The sequence below is a fragment of the Typopeltis vanoorti genome, chromosome 17 (assembly GCF_054136105.1).
Source record: "Typopeltis vanoorti isolate ZY-2024b chromosome 17, IOZ_Tvanoo_1.0, whole genome shotgun sequence".
NCBI classification, from domain to species: Eukaryota; Metazoa; Arthropoda; class Arachnida; order Uropygi; family Thelyphonidae; genus Typopeltis; species Typopeltis vanoorti.
The window spans coordinates 96,317,915-96,339,721 of record NC_143565.1 but is presented as its reverse complement, the minus strand read 5'-3'; the positions used below and the strand labels follow the sequence as shown (position 1 = coordinate 96,339,721).

At 34.1% G+C, this 21,807-nt stretch overlaps 1 protein-coding gene across 3 annotated transcripts in view; it reads left to right on the top strand.

Annotated features, from left to right (window-relative positions):
- LOC150097663 (solute carrier family 12 member 8) overlaps positions 1-21,807 on the top strand; it is a 280,215-nt gene that overhangs the window by 111,840 nt on the left and 146,568 nt on the right. The gene's annotated exons all lie outside the window — the stretch shown is intronic.

Below are 21,807 nucleotides of genomic sequence, written 5' to 3'. Positions count from 1 at the left end.
AGGTGCATGATATTTTGATTGTGTTGTACTACTATAATATCATGCACATTGAAGATATATACATATCCTTATTTCTAGTTTCATACCAGCCATATTCTTCCAAATAGGAAAGCTGTAGTCGACTCTCGCTATCACAAACTATTTATCAGAAAAGTTCTATTCAAATTTTAGGTGCAATGTACTGGTCTCAAGTAAATTTACTATAGACAAGTGTCAACTTCCTCTTGGTCTTTTCTCTATCATTTTTGCTTCAAACACCTGGTTTTTCTAACCTATCTCCCATTCTTTTTAAGTGAACATACCATAACTATCTTAACATCTTCAATGAAAAATGTGCACAGTCTGCTTGCATTCTTGAATCCTAATAAATCAGTTCTCTCTAATAAGACATTTTTCATATGATTTTGCTATTGAAGTTATCCTTTACTTTTTTGATTTTCCAAGAATGCTCATATCTGGTCTTTAATATTTTCTTTCTAACCCAGCTATTACTGTTGTTTTGGTGTTTTGATGAATTTTTCTTTTTAATTTTATCATTGTCAATTGTTTGGTTATTCATAGTGAAGAATTTATGGATTCTTCACTATGAATAACAAAAACACACATGTTGGAATAATTACTTATAATTAAGAAAATAATATTTGATGTTTCGACCTGTATTGAGGTCATTATCAGGAAAACATACATATGTTCAGGACACAAGCTACATGAAACAAAAGTGAGATGAATCTAAATGCCTTGTTAATCATTTACTCTCACCTGACCTCTGGTGAAAAAATCTTTAAATCAAAAAAGTTTAAAAAAAAACTTTATGCTTTAAATATTACTAAACAAAATATATATATATATATATAAAACTAAAAATGAATTCACAAAATTAATAAACTTTTCACATATATCAGTATAATAATAAACCGATGATAATAAAAAAAAAGGTTTTATAGCAGAACTACATTAAACAATTTCTAAGGTCCTCTCATATTAAAGTTTTCTTCTTTGGGGTTGTTCTGGATGATATATAGGTTGAAGATGGGTCCTCCAGATTCTTGGAATTATTAATCCATCATTCTTGTTTAGATTTGGATGATATTTCAGCATCTCACAGGCTTCTTTCAAGCCAGGTTTTGATGCAGTGTAGGACTTGGTGCCTTTCCAGTAAATTCTGTGACATGTTTGAAGTGTGTGGTCTGATAGGCCTATTTTACCATAGTGGAGGAATTTAATGAGGAATTTATGTTCATCTGTCCTTATTGGCATGGTGTATCATGTTTCTCCTACGTAAGGTAAGTTTCAGGTGCACGGGAGTTTGTAAATCCCTGAGTGGGTAAAGTATGGAAGAGGATCTTTGGATGAGAACAAAAGTAAATTTCTCAATTTTGCAGGAGGTTTGAAGGTTGCCTTAATTTTGTATTTATTTAGTGTTCTATCTGTTTTTTACTGATGAATAAAGAATAAGAAATTATTAGTCAAACATTTGCAAAAATGGCTACAATAAAAAAAAAAAGTTTAAAAGATTCTCCACAAAAATACCATTTAAAGCAAAAAAGTTTACAAGAATGTCATAACCATACCATATGTTCTGAGTATATCAGAAAAAATAGATAGACACTACATAAATGGAATATTAAGGCAGCCTTCAAACCTCCTGCGAAATTAAGAAATTTACTTAGCTCATCCAAAGATCCTTTTCCATACCTTGCACACCCAGGGGTTTACAAAATTGAAAATGTACATTATCCCGTCTGTTATTCATTATCTATATGGATCACATTGCGAAGGACTTGACTTATTGCTCTTTACACCTATAAGGTGCATGAGACCACAGGTTTAACGTGCCATCCTCTTTGGTCCAGTGCTGCTTCTCTTGTTCTCCTCCAGCTTGACCACCATAGTTCTAAAGTCCTGTAAATATTTGTCTGTTGGGAGACCGCAGGTCGTAGCACTCTGCCCCAAGGGATTTCTTTCTTCACTCATGGTTTCTGTAATCATGGGTTTTTTTACGAGGATGGATGATTACCCTATCGCTCAACCTTCCTCTTTTAATTGGGCTTAGGACTGGTATAGGGACGAGCATAAGCACCACCTATGGCAGAGTTCATTATGACAGAAAGTGGTATTAAATCTAATATCAAAATTGGAGTTGTTAATGTCAGCGCTTTCGAGGATGGATGATTACCCTATCGCTCAACCTTCCTCTTTTAATTGGGCTTAGGACTGGTATAGGGACGAGCATAAGCACCACCTATGGCAGAGTTCATTATGACAGAAAGTGGTATTAAATCTAATATCAAAATTGGAGTTGTTAATGTCAGCGCTTTGCTTTATGTGGATGATGTTATACTTCTAAATAAATCTGCTACAAGTCTGCAAGATTCCCTGACTAAATTGAATAGCTGTTGTAATAGATATGGTATGAAGGTCAGCAGTAACAAGACAAAGATAATGAAAATAGGCAGAAGCATTGAAAATATCAACTGCATTGTGAAGGGAGAACCTATAGAACAAGTAAAACATTTTGGCTTCTTAGGCACGATTTTTAGTGAAGATGGTAAATTAAATATGGAAATAACAACAGGATCAACAAAGTTGGTATGGTAGCTTAAATTAGCTTGTATGCAGCCTAAATTAGCTGCATACAAGACAGTGTTCAAACCAGTTTTAACTTATGGATCTGAGAGCTGGGTCAGAAGTAAAACTTGACCAAAGACTAGAGACTGCAGATATGAGAGTCCTGAGAAAGATTAGGGGCATGAATAGATGGCAATATCATATTAAAAACGAGGATATTAGGAAAGAACTTGACATTGTCAGCATCCAGGAATGCATTAGCAGAGCTAATCTCAGGTGGTATGGTCACTTAAACAGAATGGGAGAAGAAAGATTAGCAAAACAAGTGTTCTCTGCCAGGTTGGCAGGAAAAAGACCCAGAGGAAGACCAGGATATAGATGGATTGATACGGTAAAAAGTGTCTTAGAAGATAGAAATATAAGATCTTACAATGTTGGAGCCTTGACAGGTAATAGATTGATTTGGAGGAAAATTGTAGATAGGAAGTTAGTAATGATGTAAATTTTTCATGCAGTACTATCATATCCTGTACACCCTTTGACGGTAAATGTCAGGAATTTGATGATAATGATGAAGTTTACAAGAATGCCATGGCTATACCATACATTCCAGGTATATCAGAAAAAATAGATAGACACTACATAAATAAAATATTAAGGCAACCTTCAAACCTCCTGCAAAATTAAGAAATTTACTCAGCTCATTCAAAGATTCTTTTCCATACCTTGCACACCCAGGAGTTTACAAAATTCTGTGTACCTGCAACCTACCTTACATAGGAGAAATAAGGTGCACCATCCCAGTCAGAAAAGTTGAACATAAATGCCACATTAAATTCCTCCACTATGGTAAAAACAGGCCTGTCAGACGATGCACTTCAAACATGTCACAGAATTAACTGGAAAGGCACCAAGTCCCTACACATCACCAAAACGTGGTTTGAAAGAAAGTTCAAAGAAGCCTGTAAAGTGCTGAACATTATTCAAATCTAAACAAGAATGATGGATTACTAATTCCAAGAATCTGGAGGAACTTCTTTAATCCACATATCATCCAAAACAACCCTAAACAGAAGAAAACCTTAATATGACAGGACTTTAGAAATTGTTTAATGTAGTTCTGCTATAAAATCTTTTTTATTATTATTATTATCATTAGTATATTATTATACTGATATATACTGGATGATTATAAAATAACGTCAAGTGTTTAGAGCCCTCTAGCGAGTAATGTATTGGACGAAACACACCAATATTTGTTAGACGTTCACAGTGGAACGTGGGGATTCGATTTAATGGAAAAAAAAAGTACCAAAAGTCGCCAACAGAGGAAATTTTGGCACTTCCAAATTAATTTTAGTAGGTGTGACTAATGAATGACTAAATGGCAAATGAGAGACAGCACACATCAGTTTCACGATGTTTACTGTTAATTACAAATGAGGTTCAATATGACCACCATTCTGATGTTCCAGGAACTGCATACATTTTCCACAGTGGCTCGCAACACATCAGAATTGATTTGTCTCTAAATGTGTCATAAATCTGCCACGGCCATGCATCATCCACTTCCATGCGTGCTAAGAATCTCAAAGATAAGTCGATTCGTGTGGTCGCATCACCAGGGTGCAATTCTTGAACATGACTGATTTTATAGGGGTAAAACTTCAACATCTGATGTAGGATTTTCCACACCGTTGTGTGTGCGATATCTGTTTGCCGGGATATTGCTCGTGCACTGCTGGTATCTTGCACATTCGTCATCTCCTGTTATACGATAGCATTTGCAACTTTATTATTATTATTACGGGTATCTCCATGGAGTCAGTAGACTCATCGCTGGAGACCCAAACTAGCAAAACAATATCTGTCATATCTCTTCTTGAATTCATTTACAGATGAAGAGCTCACAACAAAGTCAGGCAATGAATTCCACTCATTCACCACCCTCCAGGCAAAAAACCTTGTTCTGACACCTTTGTTAACCACACTCTTCTTTAATTTCCAGAGATGACCTCTTGTTCTTCCATCACTATCACACAGCTGAAACATTTCCCCTGCATCAATCCTATAAAAACCTTTTAGTAATTTGAATGTTTCTATCATATCCCCTCTTCTTCGCCTATCAGCCAATCTCTGCAATCCACAAGCTCTCAATCTATCAATGTAGGGAGCATTTTTTATATCACTCACCAACTTGGTCACTCTTCTCTGAACCCTCTCCACAGCCTCCTCATCTCCAAGGAATCCAGGTGACCAGACCTGAGCACAGTAATCCAAATGTGGAAGTATCAATGCTTTATAAAGGGGAATAATAACCTCTTTATCTCTGGATGTCAGTGTGTTCCTCAACAACCAAGTAATCCTATGTGCAATCTTGGACACCTTAGCAATGTGTCCTCTGAACTTCATCTCCTTATCTACCAATACCCCTAAGTCCCTAGCCTCATCAATCTCTTGGAGTACCTTTCCATCTATGTAGTACACAGCTGGTAATCTTTTAATCCCAAAATGCAAGACTTTACACTTTTCCACATTGAACTGACATCCATTTTCTTTTGCCCATTTTACCAGCTTATTTAAATCCTCCTGCAAACTTTCAACATCAGCTTGATTTTTTATTGCACTACACAACTTTGCATCATCAGCAAACAACTGAATATCTCCCTTTAAGCCGTTTCCTATATCATTTATATACAAATTAAACAACATTGGCCCAAGCACAGAGCCCTGAGGCACACCACTGGTCACCTGCCTCATTCTGGACTCGGCTCCTCCATACACCACCTTATGGTATCTCTCCCTGAGCCATTCTCCTATCCATATCACCAATTTAATATCCATTCCCATCTGCTCCAATTTGCGTAACAGTGTTCTATGGGGTATCCTGTCAAAAGCCTTAGCAAAATCCAGAAGTACCACTGTGTAGCCAGTTCCTTTGTCCAACTCTGATGTTATTCTATTATGGATAGTTAATAGATTGCTAAGGCAGGATCTACCTTTAACAAAACCATGTTGGCCTCTATAGAGTATCATATCCTGATCCACCCATTCTTGAATTTTGTCTTTAACCAACTTTTCCAATACTTTTACCACTACTCCTGAGATGGTGATTGGTCTGTAATTCAATACTGCAGTTTTAGAGCCACCCTTATGCAAAGGAACCACTTTGCCTAACTTCCACTCCCTAGGGACCATACCAGAGTTCAAACTTAAATATCCAGGTAAGAGGGGTTGACAATTCATTTGCACATTCACGCAACACCCGAGCTGATATTCCATCTAAGCCTACCGCAGTGTTTGCATTTAAGTTTCGCAATATATTTAATACCTCTGATTCTTTAGCTTCAATTCTCACATTAGGTATTGCTATAGGTATAGAGATATCCTCACTTGGGTGATAGACTTTTGAGAAGTGATCACTCAGTAACTCGACTATTACATCTGATTTTGTCACCTCAATACCATCAGCACCCACTAAGGTTATCCTTCCGAAGTCATTCTTCCTCTTACTTGCCACATAGCGGAAGAACTCTTTGGGATTACCCTTGATCTCTTTGGCTAAGGTCTTCTCATAATCTGATTTAGCTTTTCTTACTATGCTGGTAACCTTCCTAGCTTGAGCCTTGTACTGCTCATGGGTGTCCTGATCGCCCTTCTCCTTGTAAATTCTCCATAACATTTTCTTTTTTTGTAGTTCAAGCTTGATACTACTGCTCATCCATCTAATGCCTGCCTTGTTTGACCTCCTGACCATGGGGACACAATCTGATATTGCTTTCCTCAGATACCCACTGATTTTATCCCAAGCACTGCTAACATCTTTCCCTTGCAATATGTTCTGCCATGGGATGGCTGCAAGCTCACTCCGAAGCTTGTTATAATTGCCTAACCTGTAGTTTCGTACATACCCCTTCTTAATAGAAAAATCCACAGATTTTGCAACCTCCCAAGTCAATACCATATGATCGCTTTCACCAACTGGAGGTAACGAGGTCACCTTACTTATGCACATAACCTCTGAACCAATAACCAGGTCCAACACTCTCACACCACTTGTTCAACTTGTTGGTGATTGATTGGTTTGTGTCCCCTGCCTACCTGTACTGCTAGAGTTCCAGTAGTTTCAAATCGTCGAATCAGTTTTCGTAAGTTTGTTACGCTAACCGGTCCTTTTCGTAAATTTTTCAAATGCCGAAAACCACGAAGACAAGCACTGTAATTATTGTTCCGCTGATAATAGAGTTTGACTAGCAAAGCACGCTCACGTAAGGTAAGAGGCATTGAAAAGCTGTCGTCTATGAATGATAAGAAATCTCACAGGCTTTCCTTTTATTGCCTGATCGCTCACAAGAAATGCAATAATGCAAATTAATGCATTTTACTTGGTAAACAGCGCCAAAATTTCCCCTGTTAGCGACTTTTGGTGCTTTTTTTTGTTAAATCGAATCCCTATGTTTCACTGTGTACATCTACCGAATATTGGTGTGTGTTTCGTCCAATACATTACTCGCTAGAGGGCTCTGAACACTTGACGTTATTTTATAATCACCCGGTATATGTTTATTCATTTTGTGAATTAATTTTTAATTATAGTTATATATATATATATTGTTTAGTAATTTTTTTTGATTTAAAGCTTTTTTTTTAATCATCGTCGGTATATTATTATTACCCAACACCTCCAGGGAGTCCAAAGAGTCATCAAAGAAGAGTCCCCACTCTAAAACTCTTCTTTTCCACCACTCACCAACTACCATCATCATCTACACCAACGCCATCTACTGTCCACCACCACCACTAGTATTTTCATAGACAATCACAAACATCCATGCGCATGGCGGGAATTGAACCCGCAGCCTTTTGGCTGGAAACCGGATATGCTAACCACTCAGCCAACCAGGTACTGATATGTATGAAAGGTTTATTTTACTTATTTTATTTTATTTAGTTTTTATTTTTATTCTTCATCTTTGAGTGCCATCTCCTATCGGAGGATGGCGGCCACCTTGGCAAATTTTGAGCGATACTCAGCCACTCTAAACAGTCCTTCAGAGCTCATGCCAGTCCACTGTCTGATGTCTGCCAGCCAAGATTTTCTTCGTCTTCCTTTTCCTCTTCTTCCATTTATCTTCCCCTTTATAAGCAATTGACGTATTTTATATTTTTTATTACAAAGTAGGTGACCAAGATATGCAGTTTTCCTTCATTTTATGGCATCTAAAAGTTCACGTGATTTCCCCATTTGTTCCAGTACTTCCTGATTGGATATTTTTGCTGTCCATGGGATTTTTAACATTTGTCTGTATAATCACATCTCAAAGGCTTCAAATTTTTTTATTGATGTTGTCTTCAAGGTCCAAGTTTCTGCACTATATAGCAGTATAGACCATACATAGCATTTAACCATGCATGCTCTAAGTTTAAGTTGTGGTTACACAGTGTTGATTTCATCAGGAGAAAATTTTTTCTTGCCATTTCGATTCTAACTTTTATTTCTATTTCTGGATTGCATTCTTCATTTAACCAGCATCCGAGATATTTAAACTTTGTCACTCTTTCTATTCATTTCCCATTTAAAGAAAGTGATGAATTAAGAATTGGTTTCTTGCTTATGACCATGAATTTAGTTTTGGTGATATTTATTTTTAATCCCATTTTTTCACTCTCTTCATTCACTAGTTCCAGAAGATTTTGAAGATCCTGAATATTGTCGGCCAGGAGAGCTGTGTCATCAGCATATCAGATGTTACTGATGATTTCACCATTTACATTAATCCCTTCCCCTCTTTCTTTTAAGATTTTTTGAAATATGGCTTCTGAGTATATGTTAAAAAGAAGAGGTGACAGCACACATCCTTGCCTTACTCCTCGTTTGATGTTAATGGAGTCTGTAATAATGTCATCAACTTGAACAGATGCTTTTGGTTCCAATATAAGTTTTGAATGATCCTGATGTCTTTGCTATCCAATCCAATTCTCTTTAATAGTGCAATCATTCTAGTATGTTGGACTTTATCAAATGCTTTTTCAAAGTCAATGAAGCAAATGAATACTTCCTTGTTTTGATCAATACATTTTTGGAATAAGATTTGAGAGCAGAAAAGAGCCTCTCTTGTTCCCAAACCCTTTCTAAAGCTGAACTGGGTATCACTGATGGTGTCTTCACATTTTCTGTATATTCTTTTTTGAATTATTTTCAGGATCATTTTGAGAACATGACTCATTAGGCTGATCATTCTATAGTCATTACAAGTTTTAGCATTTGCTTTTTTAGGTAGCATGATGAGGGTCGACTGTAACAGGTCTTATGGGAATATGCCTGTATCGTAGACCTTATTAAATAGCTTTACTAATATAGCAATGTTGTCACCTTCTAATAACATTACTATTTCTGGTGGTATTCTATCAGGGCCTAAGGCTTTACCATTTTTAGCCGAGTTCAGCGCACATTCTACCGCTGATCTTAGAATGCATGGACCATCCATCTGTTCATAAGTATTTTTTGGGTTCTGTCTGTTATCAGAAAAGAGTTCTACATATTTCACCCATTCTTGTATTTTGTCATCTTTTTCGGATATTATTTCTCCCTTTTTGTTTCGAAGGACACATAGTTGTTTTTTCTTAAATATACCTGAGGTCTCTTTCAGCTTTTTGTGTAGATTAAAACTGTCATGCTTTCTAATTATTTCTATTTTTATTAGTTTTATTTATTTACTTTATTTTATGAATTAATTTTTAATCTTATTTGTTTATTTTATTTGTTTTTTAATATTTATTTGATTTAAAGTTTTTTTTTTTTTTTCACCAGCGGTCAGGCCAATGTAAATGATTAACAAAACATTTAGATTCATCTTACTTTTGTGTTGTGTCATGTAGCTTGTGTCCTGTACATATGTATATTTTGCTGATGATGACCTCAATACAGAGGTCGAAATGTCGAATATTATTACTTTCTTAATTATAAGTAAAGTAATTATTTCAACACGCATTATTGCCTCCAGAAATTTTTCAACATGAATGTTGACCACTGTGTAACCTTAAAAGAAAGAATTGTTCGGTTATGTACTCTCAAGGGGTGTATAGGGTACAAAGATAGTATTACATGATTAAGTTTTCATTATTACTGTCAAATTTTCCCCCAAATTATTCAATTACTTATCAACACACCAGCATCATCAGTCATATTTCTGTCTTCTAGGGTGCTTCTAGTAGCATCAGCCTACTTAGATCTTGAGTTTCCTTTGAGCCTTTGTTCTGTCATCTTGGAATCAAATATTGGTTTTACTAACCCTTCCTCTCTCCCATTCTGTTTAAGCTAATATATATGACCTTAGGTTACCTCTTCTTACACATTCTTGAATGCCAACAGTATCAGTTTCCTTCCTGACATATCTTCATTTTGGATATGCTCCTGCCATATTTTTTCTCGGAACTCATATCTGTGATCTTCAGTTTTAACTGTTTTATTTCTAATCCAACTCTCATATCCATTTCTATCCACAGATATGATATCTCATATCATATCTCATATCCACAGATAAAATTGGTTTCAACATTGTCTTGTGTATTGCTAGTTTAGTGCTTTAAATAATTTTTCTGTTATTCCACATATATTCATTCAGCCTGCTCTGCATTATTTTATTCCATTCAGGCTTATTGGAGGCCTGTAGCCCTGTGGAAACTTGCATCCATAGTGTTAACTGCCTAAAGAAAGAAAGACCATTCTAATCACAAAACTAGAAGAAATTTTTCTAAGCCTTTCTTCAACCAATTCCTGAGTTATATCTGGTATGGGGAAGTGGTTTTTTTCTCCTGCAAACTTAGGTTTTTTCATCCCATAAACTCAAGAAAATCGACTAGAACCCACACTATTTCAGACAGTAATGTATTGTGTTAGGGACCATGAGATGATAGCAGTTGTCTGCTGTACTCTCTTCACAGATGCCATTTCAAATCATTGATAATTTGAGTCATCTATCTCTGATTGGCTGAGGATAGAGACTGACTGAACCTTAATTTCTAATAGTTGGATAGGGCTAAAGAGATCTTGCCTACTTTGGGGAATAAAAAGTTTGTTAACAGATTTATTCAGGCTTATTCTGTGATATTTCCATATTTAATTTTCCATCTTCACTAAAAATTGTGCTTAAATAGCTGAAACATTTTACTTGTTCCAGAAGTTCTCCATTGAGAATGTAGTTGAAGTTTTTTGTGTTCCTGCCAGTTTACATATTTTGGTCTTTTTATTGCCAATTTTTATACCAAATGTATTACAGCTTTTTTATTCAGTAAAATAATATTTGAAACTTCACTAGTTCATTTATGAGCACATCATCTGCATAAAGCAAATAGTTTTGTTTCAATAATGAAATACCTAGAGTTAGCATAATGAAAAGAAATATACAAACAGAGGAAAACTCGTAAAAAAAACTGGCTGAAATTTTTAACTCTATTTTACGCATTTCATCAACTTCTTACATGTTTTTAATGCTTTTCATGGTAATTTAAAGTGTGAGCTCAATTCACTTTGTAAGCCACTCTAGATCCAGTACTCATAATGCCTGTGACACAAATAGACTTGTCATCAATATTTCCGGCCGTCTACTAGCACAGGATGGAATTTTTGTTTTATCAAAAGTACATGATTTTGCTATTTCTTCCAATAAGGCACCACTTATGGACTTTTTTTCATAGTATAGATAGAGGTCTTTGATCCTTATCTCCAAAAACAGCTAACAGGATTCATTTTGAATGTGTAAAAATTCTTTTTAGTGCCAAGCCTCTGCATCCTAATCTCTCTTTTTCTGAATTTGAAGAAATCATTGAAGAATAACAACAATTAAATTATTACTAAGGCTGACAAGGGAAAAGCTGTTGTTCAAGATAGAAAAGAATATGAGAGAAAAATGTTTCTATTACTTTGAGACTATTCAGCTTACAGGTCCCTCACATCTGATCCTACCTGTAGTCAACTAAACAGACTTAATTCGCTTAGTGATAATGTTTCTATTTGGGATGAAGATTAAAAAAAAAAAAAAAAAAAAAAAAGCTTAAAACCTTTGGTCATCCACCAAGATTGTATGGTCCTCTTAAAGTTCATAAACCGGTATTCCATTAAGACCTGTCATAAACTGAATAGGATGTCCTATTTATAAGATTTCTAAATTGTTATCTAATTTTTTTGCTACTTCAACTAGAACAACTGCTACTTATATAAAAAACACTTTGGATTTTAAAAGTAAAATTTCTGATCTTCATCTTGATGCTTCAGATATTATGATTAGTTTAGATATTGTATCCTTGTTCACTAATATGCCTTTATCTGACACCATTGAATTATTTCAAGAAGAATTTCCTTCAGATATTGTTAAACTATTTGATTTTGTAATACATTCTTGTTATTTCTCCTTTAAAAACAAATTATATCAACAAATCAAAAGAACAGCTATGGGCAATTCTATTTCTCATACTATTGTTAACTTCTTCATGGAACACTTTGAATTCAAACAACATATTTTTGATAACATTTCACCTAGACCTACACACTGTTACAGATATGTGGATGATATTTTTGCAATTTGAAATGGCTCTTCCTCTGAGTTACAGCAGTTTCTTTCCAAATGAAATGCACTTTATCCCAGGATCCAATTCACTTTAAAAGAAGTAAATAATCAGCTAGCCTTTTGAGATCTTCTAATTCTTCGTTCACCAGATAGTAGCCTACATTTTTCAGTTTTTCAAAAGAAGACACATACAGAACCATTATATCCATGCTGAATCTCATCACCATCCTAGTCAAATGGCTGGAACTATTAAGACTTTAGTACATCGTGCCTATTCTTTATGTTTTTCAGACAAACTTTTTTAGAAAGAATTATGACATTAATTCCACTTTTTTATCTAATGGTTTTAAGGATTCTTTCATCAAAAAAGCTTTTAACAGTTGTGGTATATCTACTTCTTTCAATACAGAAGAAATAACTCGCATTCCTATCCCTCATGTGAACAGCATTACTGAATGCACATCGAAAGTTTTAAACCCACTGAATATTTTTGTTGCCTTTTGTCCTATCAGAAATGTCCACCTTTCTTGCTTCGACCTCTCAGTTATCTAGGTGTCTGCCATACCTTGATTCCAGATTCCTTGTGGGTTATCTTATTTTGGACAAACAGGAAGATCTGCTTTTATTTGTCTAGAAGAACACAAGTCTTATATTAAATACATGAGCCTGATAAATAGTCTGGATTTGTGGAGCATGCTATCGACACTAAAGTTCATTGGAACAAGACAAGAGTCCTTTATAAAAGTCATTTTCTCATAGAATATCTTTATAAAGAAATGAAACTTCAGTGTCTGAACTTAAACAGATCCTATTCCCTTTGTGGAAGATAGTACTTTTTAAATCTGCTAATCTTTCCTAACTTTATTTTCTCTATGTATATATTTATATAGTTTTTTTTTTTTTTTTAAATAAGTTAGAAAATTATTGACTTTTTTCAGTTATCTTACGTTAGCTATCCAGACTATTCATCAGGCTCATGGTATTTAATATAAGACGTGTTTTTCTAGACAGATAAAAGCAGATCTTTCTGTTTGTCCAAAATAAGATAACCCACAAGGAATCGGGAATCAAGGCATATGGCAGACACCTAGATAACTGAGAGGTCGAAGCAAGAAAGGTGGATATTTCTGATAGGACGAAAGGCAACAAAAATATTGTTATCTTACATTATTCTTGGAGAAGATTAGTTTGGTTTCAGGAAGGGTAAGGGAACAAGAGATGCAATTGGACTGTTAAGAATAATAAGTAAAAGAAGTTTGGAAGTGAATAAAGAAGTTAATATCTGTTATATAGATTTTGAAAAAGCTTTTGACTTTGCAAAATGGGATAAGATGATGGAAATAATCGCAAAGATTGGTATAGATTGGAAAGATAGAACACTAATTATTTCACTATATATGGGACAAACTGCTATGGTACAACAGAACCAGATGCTATTGGACGGAGAGTAAGACAAGGCTGTTCTTTGTCACCAATTTTGTTCAATATGTATTTCGAAGCAATGTTAAAAGAAGCATTAGAGAATGCAGAAGAAGGAATAAAGATAGGAGTTAGACATATATTTGCAATACAATATGCAGATGACAAGGCATTATTATCAAACACTGAGAAAGGATTACAACATCTGCTGAACAGATTACTGGAATCCTGTATCAACTATGGAATGAAAATCAACATAAGGAAAGAGGCAACTATGGATGTAAGAATACATGGAAAAAAATTGAATCAAGTAATGATATTTAAATATCTAGTAAGTGTGATTATCAGCGATGGAAGATGTACAAGTCACATAAAAGCAAGAATAGCGATGGGAAGAGAATCCTTTAATAGAAAATGGAATTTATTCAGAAGTAAAATGGATAGAAATTTAAAGAAAAGACTAATAAAATGTTATGTGTGGAGTGTTGTCTTATATGCAGCTGAAACCTGGACATTGAAAAAAAAAAGAAATTAAAATTTTGGAAAGCTTCGAGATGTGAATTTGGAGAAGGATGGAAAAAATAAAGTGGACAGATAAAATAAATAATGAAGATGTCTTAAAAAGAGTAGAGGAAGAAAGGAATTTGTTAAAAAGGATAAAAAGAAGAAAGGGAAATTGAATTGGACACATCCTGAGAGGAAATAGAATAAACAGAGATGCCATTGAAGGTAAAATAGAAGGAAAAAGACTTAGAGGAAGAGTGAGGAAAATAATGCTAGTTGCCATGCTGAATGGAGACAGATATACAACCTTGAAAGAGAGGGCTCAGAACAGAAGAAAGTGGAAGGAAAGTTAAGTTAAAGGGAGATGGTAAATCCCGTTTTATTTTATAGCCGGGTACGATACTCGGATCGAAATCCATCAAATCCATAGAGTTTCATGCCGAACAAACTATTGGCGAGTCCAAGTGTAAGTAATCACTTGGGTAGTACAACACCAGGGCAACTCCATTCAAAGGTGGAGCAAGCTCATTCACTAACCTTAATATTCTCTCATAATGTAAAACACAGCTCCTAAGAGAGTCTTAGGAGTCTGCTTTTATGTGACTTGTACATCTTAGGAGCTGTGTTTTACATTATGAGAGAATATTAAGGTTAGTGACGGAGCTTGCTTCACCTTTGAATGGAGTTGCCCTGGTGTTGTACTATCCAAGTCATTACTTATACTTGGGCTCGCTGAATAGTTTTTTCGGCATGAAACTCTATGAATTCGATGGATTTCGATTCCAGTTTCGTACCCGGCTATAAAATAAAACGGGATTTACCATCTCCCTTTAACTTAACTTATGTCGCCGGTAAAATAGCCTTTTGGCTTATTATGGAAAGAAAGTTTTTGCTACTAAAAGAAGAACCTGCTCAATTGCAGAATACTTAAGAAGACACTTAGTTGGTGCTTTTTAGAATTGTCTGTTATTAATTGCCATTCTGTGTTCTTGTAAAGACAATGCCTGTGATACTTAGGTGAAAATTCTACATTAATAAAGATTTTTATGCGAGTTTTCCTCTGCTTTTATAATGCTTTTCAAAGCAGATAGTTATGTTTGATATTTTTGATTCTGATGTTATTGTCAGTTTCCATATTTAATTTGCCATCTTCAGCAAAAATTGTGTCTAAATAGTTGAAATGTTTTGCATGTTCTATAGGTTTTCTCCATTGAAAATGTAGTTATTTTACTAAGTTCCTGCCTATTTTCATAGACTTTGTCTTTCTGTTGCTAGTTTTCATGCCAAATTTGGTACCGTTATTCAATTTAGTTAAAGAATTCTAGAGCAGTGGTCTCCAAACTTTTTTGATCGCGTATCCCCAAACAGAAAAAATAAATAGCGTGTACCCACAATTAATTGAGCAAAAATCTATTGTAATAAGTATTATAAAGCGGAAATATGCCTTGTATCATCATATAATAATTAAAAATGCTAGATGTTTTTACACATTATTTTTATTATTAACAGCTTACAAACATATTTATTACAATATTTAATGTGAACAATGGCCTTGCATTTCTTTCATAATTTCTTGAAATTCTGGTTTAATGGCTTCTGATACTGCGATACAAAGGTCTGGTTCCAATTTTAATTTATTTTGATATTTGGTTTTAATACCTGTCATTGCAGAAAATGATACCTCACATAAATAAGTAGAACCAAACTGTAGGAGTGCATCATTTGCTGTGTTTACTAAATTGCTATACTCGGACTTCAGTCCCATCCACCAATTGTGAAGAGATTTCTGTTGAAATTCGTTTTTCAAAATTGTGTTGTATCTCTAATGTCAATTAATTGCTCTTGAAAAATAATTGGAAGGTGGTCAGTTTTTACATTTTCTGCAAATGGGTATAAAATCCATTGAAATTCTTCGCCAGGAAGATTGTGAATAAGTTACAAAAATATGTCTATAAACTTTTTAAATGTGCAGATATTGGGCTTTTTGTTTGTTTTACATTTACATTATTTTCTGTAACGAAATCAGATAAAGATGAAAACATTTCTAAACATCCTTTTTCAAATTTCCCTTCCCACAGCACCATTTTCTTTCGAAATGCAGTTATTTTCTCATTCATTGTTAAAATGTTACCTTTTCCTTGAAGAGACAAATTAAGCATGTTTACTTTTTCAAAAATATCAGCTAGGTAGCATAGTATTAATAACCACTTATCATCATTGAAAAGATCTGCAAATTTCTTATCTTTATCCAGTAGGAAAATGCGTAACTCATTTTTTAGTTCTACAACTCTCTTAAGCACTTTTCCTCGTGATAACCAATGAACCTTCGTGTGGTATAGAAGATTTTCGTGGATACTGCCCATCTCTTGACATAGTACTGTAAATACTTTACTATTCAAAGGCCTCATTTTTATAAAATTAACTATATTGATAACATCCTGCAGTATGTTGTGTATATCAGGCTGCATTTTTTTTTTGCCGCAATAGCTTGCCTGTGGATAATACAATGAATGAATTTGACATGTGGTGCTATTTCGGTTACTTTTCCTTTGAATCCTTTCTTTGTACTAATTATAGCAGCTGCTCCATCGCTAGTTATGCTTAAACAGTTTTTCCACAAAATATTGTTTTTAACAAAGAAGTTATTTACTGTACATCTTTCCTGAAGTGCCTCACAAAAAAGTAGTTCTCCGTGTAATTCATTATTAAAATAATATCTAGTAAATACCAATAACTGAGACATGTTGGCAAATTTCCCACATTGAGGTCATTTGTTTTAATAGTTGCTTCTTTAAATTATCTGCAATGATTTCTATACATCTACCAATAGTATTTGCTGATAAGGGAATACATTTTAGTTTATCTGCATATTCTTTTCCATGGATTATTTCTACCATTTTTATGGCAGTTGGGAGTACAAGTGTTTCCCCAATGGTGTGTGGCTTTTAGTCTTTTGCAATTAAGAATGCAACCTCAAGAGATACCTCCAAATATTTATCGTTAATTTTAGTGAATTTTTTTAATTTGTTGGATTGAGAATTACATGTCTTCAAACATTGTTCAAAGAATTGTAAAGATTTGTGTTCAGGTTCAGGATGTTTAGTTTTTAAGTGTCTTACTAATAATGATGGTTTCCTACTTCCATTACATAGTGTCTCATGACACAATACACATGTAGGATGAGGTTCGTTGTTGACTATCGTCGATGTAAATCGCCATTTCAAGTAATCTTCTTGATAATTTCGAACTTTCTTGGACAAGGTTTTGTTAAGTTTCAGATTAATGTTTTTATCACTTAATTTGACTGATAACAAACTTGTTTGAATAGAAGAATCAATCCTATCTTTTCTTTGTTGTTTGTCTGACGTAGAAGTACTGTCATAATTATCTTCAATTCGCGGTTTCTTTGGAGGAAATTTTTTTAACCATTTATCCATTTTGTGAGGGTTAATTTGTAAAATTTAAATATAATTCATTTACTATTGTTATCAAACACTTTTAAAAAAAGTAAGCAATTTTGATAATATTAATTTACTATTTCTAGTGTAAATGTAAAAGTAAGCACAAAAAGGAGTTGGAATTGCACAGAAACAATATATACTAAAAAACTTTAAACTTACTACTAATAGTCAAATAATTAATACAACTGTGGTGTCATTTGTAGATAGCAGGATAACTAAGCAATTTTCTTTCTCTAGTTGGGCTTGTCAACACTAGGATGATCTACAAACAATGGCAATGATAAGAAGTAAGAGATCTACTCCCTAGTTTTAAAAAACATGACAGCTTTGCCATGGACGATTATGTGTGCAAAGTCACCCAATGTGTGCTACTCGCAAATTTAAGTTTACAGGATCTTTATAACGTCTTTGTCTATATTAGATATATGTTTAATTGATGAGAGAAAGTAATATTCTTTATCTCTAATTAATTACTTAATTTTTTCCCTATAAATGTGAAACTTTTTTTGACGTACCCCCATGTATCGAATCGCGTATCCCCTGGGGTATACGTACCACACTTTGGAGACCACTGTTCTAGAGATTTTTACTGTATTTGTTTAGGAGTACATTATCATCTGCATGAGCCACATTTAATATTTCCAATTCTGATATCAGGTTTAATTCAACTTTCTTTCATAATGTGATCCATATTGATGATAAGACTAGGGATAGAGTGCATCCATGTCTCACACTTGATTGTACATCAAACCACTATCCTTTATTTCTTTCAATTCTAATTATTTTCTAACATAAATGTGTCCTATGTATTGTGGTATATTATGTTCCATTGACCCCATATAATTGTAGTGTTCTGAACAGCTTTTCTTTGGCACATTGTTGGTCGATTGGTAGAGCCTCTGCTACTAATGGCTCACACAAAAAGTTAAGCAAGTTTGAGCGCAGTTAGTAGTTGGAAGGGATCTAATCATTCGATGCTGTTGGCACTCTCTCCATCAATGAGTCTTTGGACTCTCTGGAGGTGTCACATAATAATAATGTGTTGTTTCACATCTATTGAACTTAAATACAGATCCCTGTTATATCCCTATGATTTCTCAACTATTTGTTGTAAAGTGACAATCTGATTTTGACAACCTCTGTTTAACTTGAACCTAGCTTGTTCAGCTCCAAGTTTCTCTTCCACAATTTTTCTTAGTCTTCTGAAGTATGGTTGCATAAATCTTACCCAGTGCATTTAGTAAAGAAATTCTTCTAATTCTCATGTTCAGTTTTATTTCCCTTTTTATATGAGATGATTAACTATGAAAGCTCAACTCTAACTGTCTGGAATTCAAACTTCAAACTAGTCTTTCTGAATTATGCAGTGTAGTTACTGCAAAACCTTTTATCTTCATATTTGAGCATTTCTGGTCGAATACCATCTATTTTGGCTGCCTTTCCATATATTATTTTCTATTAATTGGTTCTTTTTCTGTTATGAGTTCAAGGAGAGGTATGATTGATTGTGTGGACAGTTTGTCTCCTGTGATGAGTCTTCAGACTCCATGGAGGTGCCCATACAATAATAATAATTAGGCTTTTGATAGTTTTTTCTACCTCCGGTATTGATATGTACCTAATTGCATTCCTCTTGAATTTTTCTACCACTGTTCTATCCTTGCATGTTTCATTTAACAATCTTTCAAAGTAATTACTCCAGATATCCAGCATATCATTACTTTCAATTTTCATGTTACTTTTAGCATCTCTGATTCTTTTTTATTGCACTCTTTCCTCCATTTTTAAGTTTTTTTTATATATAACCTCCAGAACATTTTCCCATCTTCCTGATATTTATCTTCTATATTCTTACCAAAGTGTTCCCATGAATTTTGTTTTGCTACTTTTACTTTTGCACATAGCTTAGCTCTCTTACATTTTTCTTTGTGTGTATCTGCTGACTTACTATGAACTTTCAATATGCTGCCTTCTTTTTGTGTCCACCATATATATATATATATATGGCAGACACAAAAAGAAGCATATATATATATTGGCTTTTTCAGTTGAAGGTGAGTTAGCTGATCTCATACAGTGGTAGCAGGGTTTTTCTCCAGGAAACTCGGGTTTTTCATCCTGCATACAGACAAATCGGCCTTCAGAACACATGCAATTTACAGACAAAAAATACTGTTGTTGGTTATGATGGGCGATAGATAGCATTGATGGTAGTAGTGTCGTAGTTGGATAATTAATTAGTAGTGGAGAGGATGAGATGTATTAGCGAAGTAGAATAGTGTGCTCTCCCATGATGAGTCCTTGGACTCCCTGGAGGGGTCATGTAATAATAATAATAATAATAATAATAATAATAACTTCACTGCATGCCTTCCTAGCTGAATCCATAAATGTTTTCTTCATATTTTGCTGCCTAGCCTCCATAGTTTGGTTCTTGTTTTCATACTCTTTCATTTTTTACCATGAATTTCTAAAGACTATTCACCTTTGTTTCTTTTTTTTTTATTGTTTTCAATGTGATATTCATTTTTATCTTACTTAATACTAAGTAGGAAAAAATGAAATGAATAAAATGAAAAATTGGGTTCACTTACTCTTGTATTCCAAACCAGTGTAAAGATATTGCTATCAACATTAATATTGTCAATAAGACTTTGTGTGTGTGTGTGTGTGTGTGTGTGTGTGTGTGTGTGTGTGTGTGTGTGTGTGTGTGTGTGTGTGTGTGTGTTCTCAATGTGAATTTGTGCACATCTTTACATTGGGCTGTGGTGTCATTGATGACTAATCTGTGGTCTGAACAGAAATCCAGATGATACTTACCATTATTATTAGCTTTGCCCTTTTCTCAAAACGTTTCTATATTTCTGGGATTCATTTCTGCTCTGTTGGAATTAGATCTCCAACAAGGACCAGCTTTTCTTTATGTCAGCTTCCTTCTGTAATGACTCAAAAAATACTTATTTCCTCCTTACCGTAACCTTCTGTGGGAACTTGTGTCAATTTCACATTTTGAAGTTTGCCCATATAACTTGAAACTGCCTTCCAATCAAGAATTTTGTTTATGTTTAGTACTGAATGCTGCTACTCTATCTTTTCATTGACCATTATTGCCTGAACTTAACGGTTCCATTTAATGCTCTTTAAAATTAAACTGAACTTTATTTTAAATAAAATTTAAAATTAAATTTATTTGCTTTTTCTGTTATCTATTTTAATGATGAATTTGTCTTTATGAATAAAAGTTATACCTAAATAGTTGAAATGTTAATTCACTTATGGCAGGTTTATTGCTGAGAGTTCAATTCATGTTTTCTGTTTATCCTACCTATCTCTAACTTGCTTAAAATTGCGAAATTGTTCTAGAAGATTGATTTAAGAGAATATTATGATCTTCATAGAGGAAAGAATTGATATGATAGCTACACCCATAATGTTGATATCAGATATAATATCATGTTCTTTTAATCTGAGCCATATATGTGATGAATAGCGATTGAAATTAAATGCAGTTTAATTAAAAGATATACTCCCATGCCCTATACATCTACCAGTTCTAACTTCTGATCTGTAACTTATGTATTAAATTTGTGTTTTTGCTGTTGTTATTATATTGCACTGCATGATTCCATATAATTTTAATGTTTTGTGTTTTTTTTCCTTATCATCTGTCTTTCTAAGATCTAAAAAAATGAAAAAAAAAGTTCTTGTTATTTTCTCTTGATTTTTCTACTGCTGTGTTTATTTAAGTTAAAATTCTAGTCGTGACCTACTATGTTTGGTTTGAACCTTTTGGGTTTGTCATGGGGAAATGTGTATGCATTTAATTATGATGTCCTCTAGGGGAAAGTTGGAAATTTATAGAATATAATTTAGCACTGCATAGGACTCAGGCTGAAGATTGAAACATTAAGTAACCTTAGTTCGAGTAAATAAATTAATCATATTTTATTTCTTTAAGCAGTTACCAGTTAAAGCAACTTCATCACCAGTTGGTGAGAGTGATCATGCTGTACTGACCTGTGGAGTATATGAATGTAATCAGGACAGGTTGTATGCTGAACTACAAATATGGAAATTATTCAGTTGTTGAATGGAAAGGATATCAGCAGTGCATGGGAAGCTTTGAAAAGATGCTTAAATGATGTGGTATCTAAATGTCCCTAGAGTTCAAAGAACGAATAGAATGGGAGTGAAATGAATATGCAATCTCATTAAACAAGATCCATAAGAAGATGAAGATGTGGAAGGAATATCATGAGAATGAGAGGAGTTAGGAAATATATAAAACA